This window comes from Pantherophis guttatus, chromosome 8 (assembly GCF_059756535.1).
Source record: "Pantherophis guttatus breed Tessera chromosome 8, ASM5975653v1, whole genome shotgun sequence".
Taxonomy (NCBI): domain Eukaryota; kingdom Metazoa; phylum Chordata; class Lepidosauria; order Squamata; family Colubridae; genus Pantherophis; species Pantherophis guttatus.
The window spans coordinates 40,426,710-40,438,525 of NC_142070.1; the positions used below are offsets into that span (position 1 = coordinate 40,426,710).

The window sequence follows — 11,816 nt, forward strand, 5'->3', positions numbered from 1 at the left end:
TGAAGTACACAAATACTAAATTTATTGATGATTTCTATCTTTATGTTGTTCATGGAAGCAGGTTGCTTTGAGAACCAACAGATGCTACAAAGGATGGCAAGTGTTTTGATTGCAAAATGTAGAACTAAATTTACAGGATAGCATAAAATAAAAAAATGAATCAAACCATGTCATTCTGTGATTATCATTTTCTAACACATCACAATGAATTTAGTCAGATGTACTTTCAACTAAGCATGGAAGGGACTGCATTTTTTCCTTAACCAACTCCCTGTCATGTATTTCTTTGTTGTCCGTCAATGCATATCTCTATACATTTACTCAGACATGATAGAACTGGTATGCAAGGAATTTCTTTTTTTCCATGCAGAGTTTCTGTTGCAAATGTAAAATAAAATAGGAAATGTAATAATCCAAAAGAGGACAATTACAGGAATTTAAAACATATTCTTCAGCACTGTTTCCCCAACACATTATGTTGTTTGAGGACTAAAAAGACTTCAGCTGATCAACCAAATCCTATGTTTACCCCTAAGACTGAAAACATAACCTCTCTAAGCACTCTATCATTATAAATATTTCAGTTTGCACACATTTCCATGAATCATGATGAAAAATGTACAGACATGGGATAAAAATGGGTAAAACTCTCTGCTCAACACCTGCTTCCTGTGGGTTTGATGCCAATGAAACCATTGATTGTTTTCTTAATTCCTTTAGATACAATATAAACATAAAAATGGGCATGGAGCAGGAAGTGACAACTTCCTTTGCCAGTGCTTGAAATCGGAAACCAACAATATGGCTCCATTAGCTTAATAAGCTTTAGGAAACCCTGCCCATTTCCCCCACACTATTTGATGGTGTACAGCAGCGATGTCCAACCATGACAACTTTAAGACTTGTGGACTTCAACTCCCATGTTGACTGGGGAATTCTGGGAGTTGAAGCCCACAGGTCTTAAAGGGGCCAACATTGCACACCCCTGACCTAGAGTCAGAAAGGAGTCAGTCTAAGTTTCTTTTTGTACTATTTCTTTTTCAGGACTTTAGAAATACTTCTGTCCTTTTTCTTCCTATAACTGTTTCTGAATATCTGTTTCAAGGCCTATCTACAGATGGTCAGCCATATATATAGGATAGTGAAAAAATATTTCTCTCCCTATTTTGCTCATCATTATTGGAACTGAGTGCTTTGGTACACAGGCAGGCTGCAGAGGAGAGAAGAGAGAGTGTCAGGGTTCCAAGTAGCATTCTCAACGAAAGAAGACTCAGAGGCCAGAAGTTCCATTTTATTAGAGATGTCATATTGGCACATCTGGGAAAACCCAGATTTCAGGTTTTTCCCACCCAAAAGAAAGTCCAAGTCCCTTCCTCCTGCACTCACATGTCCATCACATGACCTAATCAATGCACCCTCCCAACTGGAGATGCCTCCCAGTCACACCACTCCAGGGCAGGATGTCCTTGACTCTCAGAAAAAAGAATGTTATTATGGATAGATATCCCTGCAACTCCATACAATCCCCCCTCCCAATTTCCCACAGCTCTAAGTGTGGCAGCCCTGAAGATCCAATGAAAAAGATGGCCTCCAGGGAGGAGATCAAAACATTGGCTTTTAAGAGAATCTCTTAGTCATTACCACATGTAGCCTTCAAAGCCAAAGTTCACTAATCAATGACAAATTGCTCTTTAAAATGTAGTGACCCTGCTTTATATCTGCCTTTCAGCAAACTTTATTAGAGCAATTATTTCACACATAAAACTTCTGTATGGTGCAAATGAGAGTTAGTCCAATAATAAAAGCCTATAAGACTTCATAATAACTTTCTGCCAATAGCAGGTTCATACCCAAGTACACACACACATACACACATTGCTGTCATGGTCTTCAAGTTGCATAAAAAGACTAGTTGGTATGGGCCTACTATTTTTTAGAAGAATTTGTCCATACTTTATGTTATCCAGAATTCTGTTTAAATTAAAGACTGAATTTCTCAGCAGTGAAATCAGGTAAAATAATTTGGATAACTGATTATCCAAATTCCAATGGAAATAAAACTCTTGTCTCCTACGGAGCTCACAGGAAGGGAGACATGCTCAGAAGATATTATTTTATTACTATATGGATGTGCTATTGGACTGTTAATTGTGATCAGGATAACCAAAGACGCTTCTGAGAATCTTTGTATGCATGCTTAGCAACTTCTGTTTTCACATTGGGATTGGTTTAATTGGTTCTCACATTGGTCTTGCTTGACCTAGATTGTGTTTTTTTAAACAACTTTTATAAAACAAGAATTCATGTTTAATCTAAGAAATCTCTAAACTGAACAATTTCATTAACAGATAATTAAAGTCCAGGGAATGGATACATAAGGGAATCACATGTTACTGAAATAGCAGAATTTTAAAAGACTTTATGAAAAAGATGGTCTTGTTAAAGAAAGTTGGAAAGAGGGGAAAAAAGGCATGCAGATGCTAGAAATGCTGGCCAAAGCAACTATATCACAACAAATTACTTTTCTGAGACAACAATAGCATTCAATTTTGCAGTAGAAATGTCTGGGCAAGGAAAGGATTTGCCTTTCCTTAGCTATATGTTTCTAGTACAGCATTTCTTATACATGCACCAATAATATATTTTTACTATAATGCTTCTTAGCACAGAAGTAAGCTAAGGAACTTTTAGTTTTTCAATTTCTGTTAACCCTAGACCAGGAAGTTGATAATAGCAAATAACTTCTGCAGCATTTCCAAAACAAAAAACAAAAAACCCCAGTGTCTGTCTGTGAAACCATAAGGCATTGAGTGAGCTTGACTCACTCTCTCACCCACCCCCAAAACAGTAACAATAGGTAGTTTAGAAAATTCTCAAGGTTTAGATTCACTTTGGAATAATAAGGGTTTTATATTCATTATTATTAGTCAGACTTCTTCAGTGCCCCTTGGCAGGTTCTAGAAAATGTGTCTTCTCCATCTCTTCCCGTTGTCTGAGATATGGTCAGCCTCAACCTTCAGACTGTGGAGACCTGACTATTTTTATAGGCATGAAATCAGGCAGTTAGTTTGGGAGTGCTGATTTGGATGTATTGCTTAGACTGCAGAGGAAAGGGCCTTGAGGGACACGAAGAAGAGCTGCTACCAAGATAACAAAGAGATAAGAAAGGACTGAGTCAGGAGCAGGAATGTAACCTGAGTAAATGTCTGAGACAAGATCCTCCCTATTTCTTGAGAAAATAAAGGGACAGAGTAGAGAACTGCATTCACACTTGCAATATTCTGTTATTGTAACTCTATAATAAACATACTAATCACCTACATGACATTGGATTCCTGATGTACTTTGTAGGGCTGACAGTGACGTTTTGTGTTTTAAAGGAGTGGGCTTCAGTTCAGGTTTTTATTTGTTTCTTTCATTATTGCTGATGTTTTATATGGAACGTTTGCCATCCAGAATTTTATCAGATAACTCGGCAATCTTACAAATTAATAAATTAATAAATGGTTAATAAATGGACAAATAAATAAATAATAACATGTTCCTCTTCATACAGATATATATATATTTACTTTCATTTATCATACTGGTGCTCAGCACTTTATTACATTTTACCCTTCTGAATAATGTCATATCATTATCTAAATTAGACAATGTATTGCTTACTTCAGACCCAAAAAAGCAGATCTGGCGCTATAATTAGCTTTTAGACAACCACAAGAATAATTTATCTTTAAATTAAGAAGAATAAATAAAGAGCCATCCAACTGGGTTGGATCTTTCAACACAAATTTGTACTTAAAAAAAAAATGATACAAAGGTTGCTAAACACAGATGCAAAGATTGTTCCTGGGGTGGATTTCAAATAAGATCTTAAGGTGATCTTATTTTAGCCTTGAAATGTATTAGAACAACATGTTTAGGAACATGGTAGAAGCAATATTGCTGCCTTGCTTGGAGCCTACAGAGAAGCTTGCAGTCATGGGGGTTGGTTAAGAACCCCCTCTTCCCTTTTAATTAACTGTTAACATTGAATTTTAACCATCCTTGCCTCTTTTTAAATTTTATATGCTGTTTTTATGTTTTAATATTTTATTTGCACATCTCTGTGAGGGAGATGCATGTTTAAAACTTTGATAAATAAAATAAAAGTAAATATTAATAATTTGATATACATTTGAACAGCCCTCTTGCTACAAGACAATGGAAGAGCCTTGATACTCGGCAATCAGAGCTACTACCAATTAACAATCACTATTAAACTGTCTCATAGGTGCCACTTGATTGGACACATGTTAATATATACATTTACACAGAGAGACAGAGTACAAACAGAGGAAAGTTCTGCTGGAAGTAAAGCCTCATTATTATTATGCTGGAAAGCTTCACTATAAATGCAGTGATTCTATGAAAATATTTACTGCTCCTTCTACACAAATCACTGTGAAGAGTAGAGACAGTAATTGGAATAGCATATCCTGACCTTTCCATGGCTTCCTTCATTAAACGATTTAGAGATGCAGGAAGTCAAGTTCTTTGGCAAGTCAACATGATGACAGTGGTAGGACCAATTATTTTTCATCACCCTCGGCTGATTTGTCTATGTGTGCCTGTTATGATTTGCCTGCTACTTACTTAAAGCTACTTAGACCAATGCTAGTTTGGCTTAAAATTGGTATTGTCTTTTATCCAGGTATTTCCCCTCTGCCTCCCTGAAACAAAATTTTGGGTGGAACTAAAGCTGATTCTCCAGTTTGTTTGTTATGTACTTTCAATGTAGTCTTGATTCCTTAAGACTATGTGGCCACGGCCACCCAGTTTACTTGGCAACATTGACTTGACATTGCTTTCTTATTAGGACTGAGAGACAGGGACTGAACCAAAGTTATCCATCTGCTTTTGTATCAAAAAGGCAGGACCAATCTCCCACTTTTACACATATTTAAAAAGATGTTATTAATTCTCTCCCAGTTGACAATTTTATTTGATGGCCAGTATTAGATAAAAATAAAGATAGGGAATGTGACAAGTAGATTCTTAATATAATCACCTGGAAAGGGACCAATTTGTTTTAAAAGTAGTGTCATTCATTCAAATTTTTAAATAAAATTCAATTCAAATTTTGTACTTAATTTTGTTTGTTTTTTATCATGCAATTTAATATTTAGGATTTTTACCAGTTCTTTATAGGGTGATTATCTTAATAATCAAAATAATTGGAGTTTGAGAGTTCCTGAACAGCAATGCAAAATAAGCAGCAAAGAGACTTTTGATGGAATTATTCTTTGTATAACATGTATATCTGTTCCAATATTTGAGGGGCTGCCACAAACGAGAGGGTGTTAACCATTTTCTAAAGCACCAGAAGGCAAGACAAGAAGCAATGGGTGGAAACTGAAAAGGGAGAGAAGCAACCTACAACTAAGGAGAAATTTCCTGATAGTAAGAACAATCAACCAGTGGAGTAGCTTGCTTCAGAAGTTGTGGGTGCTCCAACACTGGGAGCTTTTAAGAGACTGGACAGCCATTTGACTAAAATGTTATAGGGTCTCCTGTTTGAGCAGGAAGTTGGACTAGAAGACCTCCAAACTCGGTTATTCTATTATCTGAAATTCTGTTATCTGCTTTTTAAAGTGATTGCTTTAAAATGTCACCGAAGGTTGCCTGAAGGCAAAAGGGATAAAATGGCAGTTAAATACAATCAACCACCAAGCAAGTTATAAGTATATATCTATATCTATATAATGTATGTATTCAGAAGTCAAATCAACTACAATAATTTGGGCATTCTCTCAAGCAATTCTATAATTAAGAATTAGTTAAGAACACCTCTGAATAAGGCTATTATTATTATTATTATTATTATTATTATTATTATTATTATTATTAAATTTGATTTATATGCCGCCCTTCTCCGGAGACTCAGGGCAGCTTACAATGCGTTAATCAATAGCCTTCATACTTTTGTATATTTATACAAAGTCAGCTTATTGCCCCCACAAACTGGGTCCTCATTTCACCTACCTTAGAAAGGATGGAAGGCTGAGTCAACCTTGAGCCTTGGAGAGATTCGAACCAGCAGTAAATTGCAGGCAGCTGGTGTTAATCACAATGCTATCAGTCTGCTGAGCCACCAGGCCCTACTATTTGAATGGTGATCCATTTATTTATTTTATAGATTGTCCATGGTATTTCAAGAGTCTTCTCCAAAACCAAGGTTATTCAGTAGGAGCAAGGATATGTAAAAAAAATTTTTTTTTAATGTTAGTGAATGTTAGCTCTTAATAGTGGAAAGAGCTTTTGCTACCAATGAAGTTGATGTTTTAATCTAACATCATTAAGTGACATATGACATGTCTGCTACTGAAAGAGCCTTGAGAAAGAGCCTTGATAGTACAGTGGTCTACGCACCCTGTTATTAACACAGCTGCCTGCAATTTACTGCTGGTTCGAATCTCTCCAAGGCTCAAGGTTGACTCAGCCTTCCATCCTTTCTAAGGTAGGTGAAATGAGGACCCAGTTTGTGGGGGCAATAAGCTGACTTTGTATAAATATACAAAAGTATGAAGGCTATTGATTAACGCATTGTAAGCTGCCCTGAGTCTCCGGAGAAGGGCGGCATATAAATCAAATTAAAAAAAAAAATCAATCCGGAATTCTCACTTAAGGCAAAATGACAGATGTAATTATATAGTGATGGGTGCACCATTGGAAGACCTCAAAGACCAGCTTAGAGGCAAATCACCATGAGAAAATCTTATCTATAGGATCACTAAGAGTCAAAAGCGAATTGGTGGCACATTAATCAATCAGTCTTGAACAGTCAATCAAAAAAGCTTCTTCTGTGAAGAGTTATAGTACATGTCAAACTCAGCACATGTAATAGTTACCATTTGTGTCAGAGCATCATAATCAGCAACATTTGCCAATTTATAAATATCTGTCAGTTTTTTACTTGCTGACTCAAAATAAAGTTTCAATTTTAGCATTAAATTTAGTATATATTAAAATGATTTCTGTGGATCAAATCATCTTCCATTTCTCCTGACAAAAGAGTTATCATTTTCTGAAAAGTATGATGTTACCACTGTATGACATTAGTATTGTGATAAAATACGTTGATATTGGATGAAGCATCTCATGTACTTTCAAAACAGCAATTATCCAAACATTTTGGATTTCAAATATTTATCAATAATTAAAGAAAAATTGTTTCTTATTCAGGAATCAAGAGGACCCTTGATATCAAGTTGTGCTCTGATTTTTCAAGGGATAAGAATAAGTTAAGAACTTTAGACAGGGACCAGCAATTCTGAGGCCACAACTAGCTATATTTCACAATAGTAAATCAAGATGACAAAATTATTTTGTATAGACTCATTATTAAACTCCCAAGTTGCTCATTTTTACTTCCAGAAAAGAAGAACGTAATTAACTAAGAACACTATAATAATACCTCACTCTAATAAACTATTTTCATATGAATCTAAATAAATTAACCATAATTAGAAATAATGAAATCTCAGCATGTGCCTATTTTGGTAGCTCAATCTTTGCTTTCCGAGTTAAACTAGTATTGAAAATCAAAGCATATATATATATAGCCAGGGAAAACCTGGCTAGAAGAAAAACATATATATATATATATATATATATATATATATATATATATATATATATATACACACATACACATACATACATACATACATACATACATACATACATATATATATACACATACACATACATACATACATACATACATACATATATATATATATATATATATATATATATATATATATATATATATAATATATGTGTGTGTGTGTGTGTGTAGTTAATATTTCGGGTCATTACTTACTGCAAAAGACTCCTCACATAAGCCTGATGATGGCAGATGAGATTCTGTCGAAACGTCGCTTCTACCCTTTTAGGGATATATCCACAATTACACAGGAAGAAATCCGAAATATTAACTATACACACATATATACCCGTGAAAACTTACACACACACACACACACACACACACACACACACACACACACACACATATATATGTCTTTTTCTTTTTCGTAGGCTTTTATGTGCATATTCTTTCTAGCCAGGTTTTACCTATGTAAACTAGGGCGGCAGAACAACCTAGTTTACGTAGGTAAAACCTGGCTAGAAAGAATATGCATATATATATATATATATATATATTTCTGAAATAAATTCCAGGATTTTCACTCAGGGGCACTTTAGAAATCCATTTTCAAGAAACACTCCTAAAACATAGACAAACTAGAAAAAATGTACCACTCTATGATAATTAGTCCAGATATATTCTAGCTCTTTTCCATACCCAATCAGAATTCCTCGTGTGATGTCTGCCAGGACTCACTCCATAAATGGGGCATAGTATCCTCTGTTCAGTGTGACTGCAGGATCCTCTGTCAAATTATAGATCACATCATGACCAGCTGTAAGCTGAAGGCATATAGTATATCGGTCCAATATCTAGTTCCCCCCCATCCCATATAAACAATGCTATGCTTCAGTGGCTGGCTGGCCTAGACATTTACAGTATATCTGAATATAGGCCTTTTTAGTGTGTGTGTGTGTGTGTGTCCATGTATGATATGCCATATGCTAAATACATAAATCCACAAAATAGGCATGTATTTGGATCAGCAAAACCTATTGGAAAGAGCAAGCTTTGCAAGTAATCCAGATTTCACTGTACATGAGGTGCTCTTCCCAGAATTTATTCACTATAATCTAGCATGAACTACTCTAAACTCTGAATCTAGGATTATCTAAAGAGCTACAAAAATTGCATTGATCATACCTTGAAAGAAAGAGCTCCCTTTAAAGAGCTGTCTTTTCCCAATATCATTTTATCCCAGATTCTTCTGTTAGGCAAAGTTGCAAAGTAGCATTTTCTCTGCTCACAGTAGATTTAATTCAACTTCCTTTATCCCAATGCTGTGCTGTGATAAGAAAGGTTCTATGCTGTTGCCTGATTTTCATTCATTGCCAACTCTGCTGCTTTCCTGTCTCCTCTTTCGCAGGAGGATTGTAAATGAACACTTTTATTATGGTATATTAATATTTGTCAGTTCTTTGAGGTAGACCAGACTTGTAAACCAGTGTTTCCCAAACTTTTGACATATGTGTACCCCTTCTATAATTTTCGTAACGCTGAGTACCCCTCATAAAAAACATATGGTACCCCTGGGGGTATGCGTACCACACTTCGGGAAACACTTAGATAACACTGCAATTCTCCAGCATTTAAACAGCTCTGCAGCTCAACGTCAACTGTTAATGTTCCCGCAGTTTAAAAATGGCTGAACCCGAGTTGCGCGAAGGATGCACAGAAGTTCCCTCCATAATGAGTTGCGATACGATGTACGATGGCCCCAGTTCCCGTGTAAAAACTGCGATATGCACCTGTTTCTTTCCTTGTTCTGTTGGTGTAGCTAAGCATGGTGCAGTGGATATTCCCACGTGATCCCCACCAAACTCCGGTGCAATGCATACCCCCACCAAACTCTTCCCGTACCCCTGGGGGTACGCGTACCACACTTTGGGAAACACTGTTGTAAACCAAAGTTATGAAACCAAAGTATACTATAACTACTTTTATTATAGGTTCAGTAATAGAACCCAGCAAGTCCAAAAGGGCCACCCCCACTCCTCACCTTTATATACAAGAAAACTAGGGAGAGATCTGAGAATCTAAGAAATCTGAGAAAAAGATCATCTGAGATTTTCCTCAAATTACATTTCTGCTTTGGATTCAGTTTTCTGTTATTTGACTGTTGTCTTCATTCTGGCCCTTCCCACTGTTCATCAAGGTTATTATTCTCATAGTCCATTGCAATATAATATATCATCTTGTGTATAAATCAACTTCATTCTTTCAATATGAGAAAAGATATGCTTCCAGAAGAACTGCATATTCCAGAACTATGAGTCTATTTTATCAACCACCACCTACCAAAAGTCATCCGTAAGAGAAACCCAACTATGTGAATTCCTGATGGAACTTTTCTTAGACAAACTAAGCAAGTAAGTAATTTTACATGAGTAAATGAAACAAAACAGAGAGCAGCTGATAGCTACTAAAAAAAAACCTTCCAAGGAAATTGTATTCAGTACTTCATCAAGGGCAACTTAGAGAAAAAGGAGATAGTTAACAAATGATCTACAAAATTATAATGTTGAATAAAAAAAATAAAAAAAGATTTGGCAATTCTAATTCTAAAGGATTGGAACTCTTTAATCATCTTTGTATTCTAAATAATTGTTCAAATAACTAGTCATAAGAGTAGTAGTTTTAAAATGACTAAGGTCTATTGGGTGTTTCTAGAGTTAAGAAAACAAAATGGCTTTCATCATCATTTTTAACTACTTGTCTATAAATCTATGAGATAATCCATAAATTGTATAGTGTACTGGACTGGGAAGGTAAAACACACACCTTAATCCAGACTTATGAAGCTGTCAGTTTACTTCCATGGCAAAGATATATTGCACTATATTTAATGCAGCATAGAAACTCTACTTAAAATGGAGTTCTCAGTACTAAAAAATTCTAAAATATGTTTGACAACACACAAAAGAAAGAAAGAAGGAAGGAATTAATTAATTAATTAATTAATTAATTAATTAATTAATTAATTAATTTTATTAGATTTTTATACTGCCCTTCTCCTACTGGACTCAGGGCGGTGAACAGCCAAGACTAAAAACATCACATACAAAATTTAAGATTAATTTTAAATGAATTAAACAAGTTTTGGCCCAATATAAAATTTAAAACAACCAACTAAAATCAATTAATAATTAAAAATGTCTAAGGGAGGGGGGGCAAGACAGCCCAGCTTGATGAAATAAAGTTTTAAGGGCACGGCGAAAAGACCAGAGATCTGGGATCCTACTCATCTCTGGGGGCAGGTTGTTCCAAAGGACAAGTGCTGCCAGAGAAGGCCCTCCACCTGGGGGTCGCCAGCTGACATTGCCTGGCCGACGGCACCCTGAGGAGTCCCTCTCTGTGGGAGCGTACTGGCCGGTGGGAGGCTATCAGTGGCAGAAGGCAGTCACGTAAGTACCCAGGTCCTAAGCCATGGAGCGCTTTCAAGGTGGTAACCAACACCTTGAAGCGCACCCGGAAGACCACTGGGAGCCAATGCAGGTCGCGCAGGAGAGGTGTCACATGGGAGTGCCCCATCGCTCCCATAATCCCCCACGCGGCCGCATTCTGCACCAGTTGGAGCCTCCGGATGCTCCTCAAGGGGAGCCCCATATAGAGAGCATTACAGTAGTCCAGGCAAGAAGTGACGAGTGCCTGAGTGACCGTGCGTAAGGAGTCCCGATCCAGAAAGGGACGCAACTGGTGAATCAGGAGAACCTGATAAAAAGCCCCCCTGGCCACAGCCGTTATATGCTCTTCTAAAGACAGCTGTGCGTCCAGGAGGTTGCCCAAGTTGTGAGCCCTCTCCGTGGGGGCCAGTAACTTGCCCCCAACAGCCAGCGATGGCACCAGCTGGCTATATCAGGACGCTGGAAGCCACAGCCACTCAGTCTTGGAAGGCTTGAGTTGGAGCCTATTTCTCCCCATCCAGACCCGCACGGCCTCCAGGCACTGGGACATCACTTCAAGGGCATCATTGGGATGGCCTGGGGTGGAGATGTACAGCTGAGTATCGTCAACGTACTGATGGAACTCCACCCCAAAACCACAGATGATCTCACCCAGCGGCTTCACATAAATGTTGAACAGGAGAGGTGAGAGGACCGACCCCTGCGGCACCCCACAG

The 11,816-nt window shown here is 37.1% G+C and overlaps 1 protein-coding gene and 1 long non-coding RNA gene across 2 annotated transcripts in view; both read right to left on the reverse strand.

Moving 5' to 3' along the window:
- The window catches only part of SGCZ (sarcoglycan zeta), a 579,653-nt gene that overhangs the window by 287,614 nt on the left and 280,223 nt on the right, over positions 1 to 11,816 (reverse strand). The gene's annotated exons all lie outside the window — the stretch shown is intronic.
- On the reverse strand, positions 8,315 to 8,887 carry LOC148112601 (uncharacterized). Its single transcript, XR_015729104.1, has 2 exons — positions 8,840 to 8,887; positions 8,315 to 8,441 (listed from the first exon to the last, which is right to left on the reverse strand). It is a non-coding gene; the product is annotated as an uncharacterized LOC148112601 (long non-coding RNA).